This window comes from Oncorhynchus masou, chromosome 32, assembly GCF_036934945.1.
Source record: "Oncorhynchus masou masou isolate Uvic2021 chromosome 32, UVic_Omas_1.1, whole genome shotgun sequence".
Taxonomy (NCBI): Eukaryota; Metazoa; Chordata; class Actinopteri; order Salmoniformes; family Salmonidae; genus Oncorhynchus; species Oncorhynchus masou.
This window is the reverse complement of record NC_088243.1, coordinates 54,481,965-54,494,896: the sequence shown is the minus strand read 5'-3', so window position 1 is coordinate 54,494,896 and position 12,932 is coordinate 54,481,965. Positions and strand designations below refer to the sequence as shown.

The 12,932-nt window shown below is 41.1% G+C and overlaps 1 protein-coding gene across 1 annotated transcript in view; it reads left to right on the top strand.

Moving 5' to 3' along the window:
* The first annotated feature begins 830 nt into the window (after positions 1-830).
* The window catches only part of LOC135526216 (ras-GEF domain-containing family member 1C-like), a 51,251-nt gene continuing 39,149 nt past the window's right edge, over positions 831-12,932 (top strand). Inside the window, exon 1 of the mRNA XM_064954387.1 lies at positions 831-1,469. The gene's annotated coding sequence lies outside the window, so the exon portion shown is untranslated. The remainder of the gene's footprint in view (positions 1,470-12,932) is intronic.

The window sequence follows — 12,932 nt, the reverse complement described above, 5'->3', positions numbered from 1 at the left end:
TTTTGCTCTCTATGACAACATCCAACAATACCATTACAACCAACCCCAAGCCCTGGCACAGGAGAGGGGTTTTAACCATCATACATACCGTTGTCATCCATAATTGGGTAAATGTTATTAATTAACTTTTCTTTTTCTTTCTCAGCAGCATCTTTAAAGGTCAAAGGCATATTAACATATTAAGGAGCTAGCATAGTGGGCTTCTCTGAGGGGTCATGGGTAGAGAGCTATGTATTAATTAATTGCACTGAGCCCTGCTCTGCTCTGCCATTCACATGGGAGTCGATGATGATTAGGAGAGGCCATCTTATTATATATTAGAACATTAGTCTGGGATAACCTTGTTGACTTGTATTCTGAACTCAAAGATAAGCCTAAAACAGAAGGTATTGAAATAGTAGTACTGCTTTTCTCGCACTTGCTCTCTCTCTTCAATAGGCTAGATGTGGAGGCTTATTTTACGTGACTTATTGGAGAGAAACAATGCCCTCTATTGAATATGTTCCTCTTTATTATTGGGTGTTTTTTTCTACTGACTCAGTGGCAATATCAACACACTCATGAACTCAATTTGGCAACAGTGAATAATTGTCGAATCTGTAAATAATTCACGTGAAAATGAATTGTCAGTAATTTATTAAAATGACTGTTCACAAATACAATGGCAAACTAATATTAAAGTGAATGTTTTTTATGAATGTGTTATGGTACATTTTAATTACAAAAATATATTGAATTTGACCTATCCAATAGCATAATGCACAATATCAAGTGGATGAAATAATTTGCTTTAGGCTGCATAGGCTACTGTAAAGAGAGGCGGAGATGAGGACTGGAGCATGTGGGTGTGTGTATTGAAAGAGAAAGAGAGCGAGAGAGAGAGACTTGCAGGCGACTTGTTTGCTGAGGATATTAGATTTCTCTATTCATCGTCGTTACTTCTTTCTCCTCTCTTCCAGCTCTCAGAGGACGTCTGATGTGCTGTCAATCCCCGTTGTAGCCTCTCACTCTCGTTTTGTCTGGCCGTGGACACCGACTGGACAGCCGTGATATGTTCGAAACGGGGCCGGTACATTACCACACCTTTATTGTGCGTTGAAGCCACTGTCTGAATAGCGAAGGGACTACCCGCGAACCGAATAATTCCTGAATGGTTCAGTTGGGACTGTTTTTTCGTTCGTATTTTTATGTTCGGCATTTTGCTCCAGAATAAGTCTGTTTTAAAAGATCAAGACAAGTGAATGGCTATACCAATATCAGTGGTACTGTAAACCAAGTCATAGCCCAGAGGAGACCCTAACATCATTCGATTGTGGCATTCTTGGATCTTACTTTTTGTGAGTAGATTGTGGGATAATATATATATTTTTTTCCCACGGATCTTTGGATTAGCAGAACTGTTGAATTGATACCGGCTAATACACGTAATACTCACCAAGAAGAAAGATGGGGAAGAGTGTCTAGTATCGGTAAGTGAAACGAGGTTACTACACCATAAACAGAATAATCGATTGAAATTTCACTCACGCCCACGTGCGTCTGTGCCTCAGTGCGCGCGTGCGTTTGATAACGACTTCATCTGAGTAAAAATAGCTTTTGACATATTTCAATCTTTATGTTTATCCAATCATCGAATGAGCATTAAAAACGTCAACATGCTGTCCGATTTTTTTTTAAATTTTATTGACCGAAGCTTAAATCCACTTGTCATTGTTGGTTGTAGGCTAATCAATATTGTTCATCTCCACACACAAACCCATTGTCATATAATTGTATTTGTAGTATTATGTAAAGTAGTTATTCTATAACCTACAGAACTATATTTTCTGTAGAGTGCTGTAAAAAGTTTACCAAAGGGGATATCGTTCTAAGCAGCATCCCATTGGAGGTAGGCGACACTGGTCACGTTGCCTCTACTACGATATGGGCTTGACAGCATGAGTCAGCGGTGTGTTTTAGCCAGAACCAGTGGGGCTATAAGGCCAGAACTCAGGAAAAACCTTGGTACAGGCTTATATGCTTACAAAACCAGCCTACTAGGGGGATTTTAGGGGCTTTATTGCGCCAAATTTAGTCAGCTGTCATATGCTAATCTAACCCAACTCCAACGTGCGCACCATACTAATTCAGAGAGAGAGCGAGTTAGGCAGGCGACACAGGCATGAAACCAACCAGGATTCTGTGTCGCAGTCAGGAATACACAGCTATCCTAAATAATTTAAAATTAATTCATTTAAATTACATGGCTTGTAGGCTAAATTTAACTTTCTTATCTAACCTTTGTGTAATCATTAACCCACATGGGGAATGTAGACTCAGGACAGGACTACTTCCCCAAACAGGGTGTTGCTGTTTTTCTCTCTTGTTTCACAGCCTGGATATGCACTAGTAGTAGGCTAAATGCTAAGTGCCAGTTCCTGGACTGACATGATTATTTAGTTCGAATTATAGTCTTTCAGTGTAGTGCAATGGGTTTGAGGTCTGTTCTAGTGATGTGCGGGTTGAGTGTCATGACATATTGTGGATGTCCATTAGTTCATACAGTCACATGTGATATCTCAGAAAGCACTGGCCTATTTTGAGGAAATTTGGGTGAATGATGGGTCTTGTCATAGAGATCCGGCATTTACAAAATTACACTGACTGGCCCAAGGCAGGAGCTTGAGTAATTAACAAACATTTGTGAGTCACACTAGAGAGGAAGAGGCGAAGCGAGAGGGATCTTCTCCAGCAGGTGCTGTTATTTGTTGTTGTTTTTGTATGGAGGTCAATCAGAATGTCGAATTTGGTTAACAGCAAATGGCTTATTTTCTATGTGTGGCTTATTTGTTTGAATAGAAGTTTTGTAATACTTAGGTTATTACAAGTGTACTGATATGTTGGACACGTGACATCCCGGCAACAAAACAAAACAAAAAATGTATATCGGAGTTGGGCCTGTTGTTCACATGCGTATCTGCCCTCATTGGCTAGACTGGTCCCACCTAGAGCTGTTATAGTGTCTGTATTACTGCCACACTGGTGGTCACGAGTCATGACGGCAGTCAAATTCCGTATGACTGTTTAGTCACGGTACCTAGGTTTCTCCAAGCTCTGAGGCCGCTCATGGTCATCAGTAGACTATCAAACTTGCTAACTGCCTGGTACCTCACCCTATATTGTCCCTCTAATCAAACTGACATCAATGAAAACATAATCGAAAATCTAATCAAACACTTAATGAGAGCCGATGAGCTGATGTTGCGCAACATTTCTATAGGCAATGCAATTGCGTGAGAAAACAGAGTGATGGCTTCTATTAAAAAGAGGAGGATCCCATCAGCTTTCTATAGGCTAGGCCTACTATATTTACTTCTCAACTTTCCTAATATTAAGCACATTGCTTCTCTTTAAAACAGGAGTATAGCCTACCTGGTTGCCATGAAAATGAACCACGGAAAAGCATCCTCCATTTCTAAATCAAAACAAATTTCACACATATATTATTTAGTATATGTAAAGACAAGATTAAATAAGAATAAGTGCAAAGATGACATGTATTTTTTTTTTCCACCTCATGTAGCCTGCCCCAGACCTGTTTTGATAAGGTTTGTATTACAACAAAGGTCCATTTAATCTAAATCAAAACAAATTTCACATCATTGAAATGCATATTAAAAGCATTTAGTTCCCTTTTGCTGCGGAACATTATAATGCCTTGTGCACATTGCTGCGCTTATAATGTGAAGAAATAGCCTAATAGTTTATCAACATTTTAAGCTAGACGTTCTCATCTGTTGGGTCAGGCTCATTGCTTTAACAGGTTTTTGGTTGCTAGTGGTTATATTAATTTGTGATCTATCGTATCCCACATCTATCTCAGAATATGTTTGGTATCCATACTATGAGGGATAGTACAGTTACATAGGCTAGTGCCTTTGCTGTTCTTTAGGTCTACTCATCTTGTTGACAAATTAAATGTAAATGTGGACAGATCTTCCAATATCTTCAATATGCGCCTGGGAATTGGAGAAAGACTCGTGCAGTTGCGTCCCCGGTGTATCGGTCTTCACTTGTAGTCTGTGAGAAAGACCAGATCAGGTGACTGAGAGGTGGATCGGCATGCAGCCGGGAGAAGGGAATTCCTAATTATTATATTCAGTCCAAGGGCACAACGGCCACAAAAGTCATGGATTATTTTAGGGGCATTACCTTCACACAGAGAGAGACTGATGAAGTGTGTACAGCATTGCGCAAAAAAAACAACAAATCAGAGTTTATGCCTTTCATGCAACTTGAGTCATATCATGTAACCTTAGAAAGTATTACAAACCGAAAACATAGAGCCTAACATTTGTATCACAACTAAAGTTACATAAATAACTTAAAATTAAGCATATAGGAGAACCTATTTCTTTGTTAACCGCTCAACACAGAATAGCCGCATGTGCGCACTCCCTCAAATTGTTTGGAGAAAATACCCGTTCTATTTTATTCAGCTATGTTCAATTGTATTCTTCATACTAGAAAATAATATAAAATAATGCCATGTAATTCTAAGAAAATCTTTTCTGCTAAATGAACTAGTGCAGCCCACAGCCATATGGCATAGCCAGATCAGGTCCTAACACAAGGACAACTTAAGAGTATGCTATTCTGTTCTTCTGAAAAAAACTACATTTTCTTCATATCATGTTTCTTTGTTTCTTTAGACTTGTCTAATATAAATAATGGGTTTATTGTTATGGTGTAGGCTATATTACATGGATTTATTAGTCTTTTTCAAATCTAGAGGTTCCGTAGGTCTGCATCAGTGCCTTGTAGGCTATGCGTGGAAGCCAGGAGATGCTAAATGTGTTTATGTTAATTAACAGTCAATTACCGTGAGACCGGCAGTTATTTGCTAGACAATCACCTGCTGACAAAATTTCATGACTGCCACAGCCCTAGACTCCACCTAATCTTGCCTCCTCCCGACTTCCTTCTAGTCTGAGTACCAGTCTCTTTAGCTAACATTCCACTCCTTGACACTCCTTGTCATTATGGAGTACAGGGAGTGAATTAGCTAAACAGACTGGTACCTAGGCTAACTGCCTTCCATTTTTATAGACATTTATTTTCACTTCAGTATCTGGTCAATATAATGTATAATATGTGGTCACTTCCCAAATACAGTTGTGCCAAGCTTGTAGCATCTTACCCAAGAAGACTCGAGGCTGTAATCGCTGCCAAAGGTGCTTCAACAAAGTACTGAGTAAATTTCCAAAAACTTGTTTTTGCTTTGTCATTATAGGGCATTGCATATAGATTGATGAAGAAAAAAAAACAATTGAATCAATTTTAGAATAAGGCTGTAATGTAACAAAACTTGGAAAATTCAAGGGGTTTGAATACTTTCCAAATGCACTGTGTATACAGTATACAGTATTTTTTCTTCATATTATTTGTAATTATTATAATTTTTTTCGATTTATATTTTTTGCTGCCTCTTGGACCCCCCCAGGGCCTGGGCCCAGTGGCGTCAGCCCCGGTAATCCCCTGCATTATCCTGCGCCCTGCACACGCTGACTGAAACCTGGCACATCAGATGCTATTCTGTTTCTTAACACAGTGCTGCAAAGGAAAGGAAGACAAAGTAGGCAATTATAGCTTCATAACTGGACAGTGGGCACTTTGATTTTCCAAATGTTGTTGTCTTATTGTCTATTTATTATTATTGTTTTCTATGTCTATTTTTTATTTCATTCGATTCTTTTTTTATTAATCTGAAAGCATAGGCTATTAGCCCACACAGGCCGTTGTCCTACAAGATGTCCATTTATTGTTTGTCATTTTGTTTCATTTCAGCAAAGTAATAGGCTACTGTTCAATAAGCCTTTTCAAATGAATAGGCCTAAATGCTCAAGAAAAACATAGTTGTTCAATAAATTGTTCAATGGCAAAGTAGCCTAATTGTGGAGTGCAATTTCACAAAAGCATGCGCATGGTGTAACAGTCGTCGTGGGAAGAAGGTGAGGACCAATGCGCAGCGTGGTACGTGTTCATCTTTTTAATAAAGTAAACTGAACACTGAATAACAAAACAAGAAAGACACAACCTAAACAGTTCTGTCTGGTGCAGACACACAAAGACAGAAAACAACCACCCACAAAACACAATAGAAAACAGGCTACCTTAATATGGTTCTCAATCAGGGACAACGATTGACAGCTGCCTCTGATTGAGAACCATACCAGGCCAAACACAGAAATAGAAAATCATAGAAAAACTAACATAGACAACCCACCCAACTCACGCCCTGACCATACTAAAACAAAGACATAACAAAAGAACTAAGGTCAGAACGTGACACGTGGGGTCAATTTAGGCTATTGTTTTACAATTTCTGTTCAAGCAAAACATCAGGTTACTTTTCAATTGGCTTAAATATTTAATGAATAAATGTTGACGAAAAAAATTAACATGTTCGATACATTTTTTAAAACCGCACAGCACATTTTCTATATTTGCGGATTAGGATCAGGTCCGGGTTCTTAGATTTCCACTTTATCACATATCGTCGGATGGTTGCAGACGGGTTATTAGCAAGCGGGTGAACAAACAGCTGACCCGCGCATCAGTAGTCTGTGGATCATCCTAACCTGACTGAAGATTCCGTAGCGAGCTTCCTAGGGACGTGTGTATCCCAGCTAGGCTATTCTATTCTCGTATCTCATTAGCTTGATGGTCATAAATCAACCTTATTTAATATTCAGACAAAAACTGAGAGTCGTAAAGTGAGAAACATGGTGGTGTGGCACCATTTTGCAGCGAATGTGTTCCTTAACAATTTGATTTCAGTGTGAATGCAAACAGTATCCCAACCTTTGACTCTGTAAACAAACAGTACCCCGGCACATTATCTGTCACAATCTATAAATGATGGATTCCATGTTACAAGATTTTGCAGTGCATGATGGTTCTGCCATGAGGTAGTCTGATGATAGTAGGCTCTTGGGAAACCTCTTAGGTGGGCAGAGAGACACTCAAGACATTGTGGCTGCTGCAACTTTCCCACTCTCCCCTCAGCTCCAGTCCCCTCCTCACTCACTGATCCTTCGAACTCCCCATGATCTGAGGAGGGGCTCAGATTTCCCACCCCACCTACCCACTGCTCCAGCCTCAGAGATCCTTCCCAGTGGGCCTAATCCTAGCTGCTCCTTTCACAGAGATGCAGCCTTCACTAACCACCAGACACCTGCATGCAGCCCTAAGCTTTTTCTCTGCTCACTCACTCAATCTCTCTCTTTCTCTCTAATGACACCTTGGGAAAAGGACTGAAGCTCAACATCTGTGTCCCCTTTCACACTGGTTCACGTTTACTGAAGAACGTGCTGCTGTGTACCTAGCGGGGTGAAAAACAAACTTTCTTCCACTCCACGGTTAAGGGTGACATCATGGGGAATGGGAAAATACTGTATGTCTTCTGAGGCTCGTCTCCTTTCATTCCCTAGAACTTGAGCTTAATTTCATTGAAATGACGTGGAAACAACATTGATTTAACCAGTGTGTGCCCAGTGGGAATGCACTCTCTACAGATCTACTGGTGCAACAAGCCTCGTTCCCATGGGCACATGGATACAGTTGTCAAGTGAAACCTGGGCATATCCACAAAGCGTCTCAGAGTAAGAATATAATGAATAAGATTATATGGATAGATTCTAGATCTGCCTTCTTACTTTGAGAAGCTTTGCGGATCAGGACGCTCGCTCAAGAGTGACTTCGAAATTGGACGTCTATCCATTTTGGGGCGGCAGGTAGCCTAGGGCAGGTAGCGTTGGGCTAGTAACCGAAAGGTTGCAAGATCGAATACACGAGCTGACAAGGTAAAAATCGGTTGTTCTGCCACTGAACAAGACAGTTAACACACTGTTCCTCGGCCGTCATTGAAAATAATTTGTTCTAATCCCATGACTCCCATGACTCTGGATCAGACTTGCCTAGTTAAATAAAAATAAAAATGTCCTGAGGACATCGGGAGAAGCCTTCCAAACCGGCCACTAGGAGCAACAATGAGGGTTATTACCGTCAAGTAGGCTTGGGTTTCGCTAGGGCATTGTGGATGGCGCTAATCCCATGACTCTGGATCAGAAGGTTGGACACTAATTTTAAAAAATAATTGTTTTAACCCTATCCCAAACCTTAACCCTTAAATTTCCAAATTTGATGTTTGGAGGAACATCTACATTTTATGTTTGAAGAAACAGAAGGGAAGAGTCATTCTACGGAAGGGAAAAGTCATTGACGTCATTGACGTTTGGAATAACTTCGGAATTTGATGATTAGAGAAACGCGGAGAAACGTCTAATTCTCCAGTAAGACTGAGAGCTTGTAGTGTGGATAAGGGCTCTGAGGGCTCAAGTTCCTCTTAGATAAGAGTTGCTGTGAGTCACCAATGCAAGGGCAGTCATTCAACCTCTCCCAGGTAGACTCCTGCACATGTGCCCCAATCCAGGCCCAGCCTAGAGAGAGAAACAGGTGTGTGTTTTAACAAGGGCATAATTTATGTTGACATGGAGTGAAATGGAAAGGGGCATCTCACAGCCTAGAACATGAGGTCACGGTGGGTAGTAGTGTAGACTCAGGGTCTGAGTGTGTGTCTGAGGGATAACACAGAGGGGGGTTGTTAGTCTGGCTGCTAGGACAGGTTTAGCACCTCTGAATGTTTATGGGACTGTGTTGCCCTGTGTTGATGTCATGGCGATTTGGATGGTTCAGCCTTCAGAGAACAACTTCTAGACAGGTTTTTTTTATCTGACAAACATGCTTTCAGATAAACAATTGTGGATTGAAATTGAAAAAGACAATGTGATGGTATTGAAGGTCTTCATACATGACAGATCTACCCATCCCCTCAGGGGCCCTCTTACATCGGGGGGCCTCGGGACAAGTCCACCAGAATCCTATACACTGATGATTGTCGTTTTGGTAGCGACTGTCCAAATATATGTCATGGGTGAATCTTAAAGGACACCCTATTCTACATCCGTGCACTACATGGGGAGTATTTGTGATTTGGCGATACGGACATGGTCCTGCAGTGGAATACGAACGTAATGGCCGTGAATGTTCTGCGTCCAGAGAAAGAGTGAAGAGAGGAAAGAAAGAAAGAAAGAAAGAAAGAAAGAGAAAGAAAGAAAGAAAGAAAAGAGGGATGAGTAATGATAGTAAGGTAATGACGGAGGGAGAGTGTGTCACTGTCGGGAATCAACAGACTTCGAATTACCTCACAACAAGTTAGACAGGACACCATGGCAACGCTCGGCACTCCACACTCTTCAATTTAGCTCTCTCGGATTCCACACGGGTGTCGTGGTGTCATTCAAGCAGAGCTTGTAAAATGTGATAGTTGCCTGTAGGTTACATTCAAGAAGTACTACACAAGGCTACGCCTGGTTAGATGTAGGTATTTACATCCTACATTTTCCTAAAGTTCTGTGTATTGGCCCAATTCAATTCATACCTAATCACATACATACTTCCTCCAAGGTTACCATTAAAACAAAAAGCAAGCCTTCCGAAAGGCCATAGCTGCATATGCAAAGCTGCTATCTGTCTGCCTGTCTCCGATCCTGTCACAACACGAGGCATGATATCACAGTAGACAGAGCCAAGGCCTAAGAAAAGTTATTATCTCACCCTTCCTTCTTCAGTAACAATGACAGATCATGTATCTGTCTCTCTGTACGGTAGGGGTAATAAGGGATGCTGTAATATATATTCAAAATCGTAACAGCTATTATGAAATTAGTAATGCAGTGATATTAGATTTACATCGGTTACCAATCACTCGTAACTGATTGGGTTGTATGTCAATTATGTCGCATGGTCGTGCAAAATCAATGCAACGTAAAGGACATTTGACAAGCCTGTTTGAATCGCGCCAAAAGAGCTCGTATTAACTAGAAAGGTCACCTATTGCCATTGGGCAGAATCTGGTTGAAACAACGTTATTCCCATGTCATTTCAACAACAACAAAATCTACATGTAAAACTGATAGAATTTGAAAAAAAAATCATCAACGTAAGGGAATTTAGTTTATTTTTCACGTAACTTTTAACCTAAATCAATGACATGGTGATTTGTTTCGTTGATTTCACGTTTAATTCACAACTCAACCAAATGTAAATCAAAACTAGATGTTGAACTGACATCTGTGCCCAGTAGGTTTATTCAAATAATTTCAGTGACATTTGATTCATCCGTTCTATTATCCCTTCCCTCCGTTTTATACATTTCTGAGTATCGTCTTTCAACCACCTTTTTAAAAGATGATAACAGATTGATGTCTGTTCGGAGAACACCTCTCCCCTCCCTTCTCTTCAGTGCACCATTGCATCATGTGGCCGTGATGAATCTGAATGTATGAATAATTCAACACTTTTTAAAGACACATGACCCTTCAGAATGACAGATTGAGGGCATGTGTAGCTCAGGCATGTGCCGGTGCCGTTCATTCGGAGAGCCAATTTGTATACTCCCCTCCAATTACCTCTAAGTAACACCAGAGATTACCTATTCATCTCAATGATGGATTACCAGGACGTGTACTCCAAGCATGCGCTGAACTCGCAGGTGTCTTCACTGACATTTTCAACCTGTCCCTGACTGAGTCTCACTCAACACTGCCCTTTCCCACCTGGACAAAAGGAACGCCTATAGTTGAAGTCGGAAGTTTACATACACTTAGGTTGGAGTCATTCAAACTAGTTTTTCAACCACTCCACAGATTTCTTGTTAATAAACTATAGTTTTGGCAATTCGGTTAGGACATCTACTTTGTGCATGACACATGTCATTTTTCCAACAGTTGTTTACAGACAGATTATTTCACTTATAATTCACTGTATCCCACTTCCAGTGGGTCAGGAGTTTACATACACTAAGTTGACTGTGCCTTTAAACAGCTTGGACAATTCCTGATAATTATGTGATGGCTTTAAGAAGCTTCTGATAGGCTAATTGATATAATTTGAGTCAATTGGAGGTGTACCAGTGGATGTATTTCAAGGCCTACCTTCAAACTCAGTTCATCTTAGCTTGACAGCATGGGAAAATCAAAAGAAATCAGCCAAGACTGCTGAAAACAAATTGACCTCCACAAGTCTGGTTCATCCTTGGGAGCAATTTCCAAATGCCTGAAGGTACCGTGTTCATCTGTACAAACAATAGTATGCAAGTACAAACACCATGGGACCATGCAGCCATCATTCCACTCAGGAAGGAGACGCGTTCTGTCTCCTAGAGATGAACTTACTTTGGTGCGAAAAGTGCATATCAATCCCAGAACAACAGCAAAGAACCCTGTGAAGATGCTGGAGGAAACAGGTACAAAAGTATCTATATCCACAGTAAAATGAGTCCTATATCGACATTAGCAAGGAAGAAGCCACTGCTCCAAAACGGCCATGAAAAAGCCAGACTATGGTTTGCAACTGCACATGAGGACAATGATCGTACTTTTTGGAGAAATGTCCTCTGGTCTGATGAAACAAAAATAGAACTGTTTGGCCATAATGACCATCGTTATGTTTGGAGGAAAAGGGGATGCTTGCAAGCCGAAGAACACCATCCCAACCGTGAAGCACGAGGGTGGCAGCATCATGTTGTGGGGGTGCTTTTCTGCAGGAGGGACTGGTGCACTTCACAAAATAGATGGCATCATGAGGATGGAACATTATGTGGATGTATTGAAGCAACATCTCAAGACATTAGTCCGAAAGTTAAAGCTTGGTCGCAAATGGGTCTTCCAAAAGGACAATGACCCCAAGCATACTTCCAAAGTTGTGGCAAAATGGCTTAAGGACAACAAGGTCAAGGTTTTTGAGTGGCCATCACAAAGCCCTGGCCTCAATCCCATAGAAAAAATTGTGGCCAGAACTGAAAAAATGTGTGCGAGCAAGGAGACCTACAAACCAGCCCTATCATACCAGGAGGAATGGGCCAAAATTCACCCAAGTTATTGTGGGAAGCTTGTAGAGGCTACCCGAAACATTTGATCCAAGTGAAACAATTTAAAGGCAATTCTACCAAATACTAATTGAGAGTATGTAAACTTCTGACACACTGGGAATGTGATGAAAGAAATAAAATATGAAATAAATCATTCTCTCTACCATTATTCTGACATTTCACATTCTTAAAATAAAGTGGTGATCCTAACTAACCTAAAACAGGGAATTCTTACTCGGATTAAATGTCAGGATTTGTGAAAAACTGAGTTTAAATGTATTTGGCTAAGGTGTATGTAAACTTCTGACTTCAACTATGTGAGAATGTGAGAATGCTATTCATTGACTCCAGCTCAGCGTTCAACACCATTGTGCCCCCAAAACTCATCAGTAAGCTAAGGACCCTGGGACTAAACACCTCCCTCTGCAAATGGATCCTGGATTTCCTGACGGGGCCGCCTCAGGTGGTAAAGTTAGGGAACAACACATCCGCCACGCTGATACTCAACACGGGGGCCCATCAGGGGTGCGTGCTCAGTCACCTCCTGTTCTCCCTATTATTTCATGACTGCATGGCCAGGCACGACTCCAACACCATCAGCAAGTTTGCTTTTGACACAACAGTGGTAGGCCTGATCACCGTCAACGATGAGACAGCCTATAGGGAGGAGGTCAGAGACCTGGTCGTGTGGTGCCAGGACAACAACCTATCCCTCAACGTGACCAAGGCAAAGGAGAAGATTATGGACTATAGGAAAAGGAGGACCGAGCACGCCCCCATTCTCATCGACTGGGCTGTTGTGGGACAGGTTGAGAGCTTCAAGTTCCTTGGTGTCCACATCACCAACAAACTCTCATGGTGCAAACACATTTAAGACAGTCGTGAAGAGGGTACGACAAAGCCTATTCCCCCTCAGGAGACTGAAAAGAGTTTGCATGGGTCCTCAGATCCTCAAAAGGTT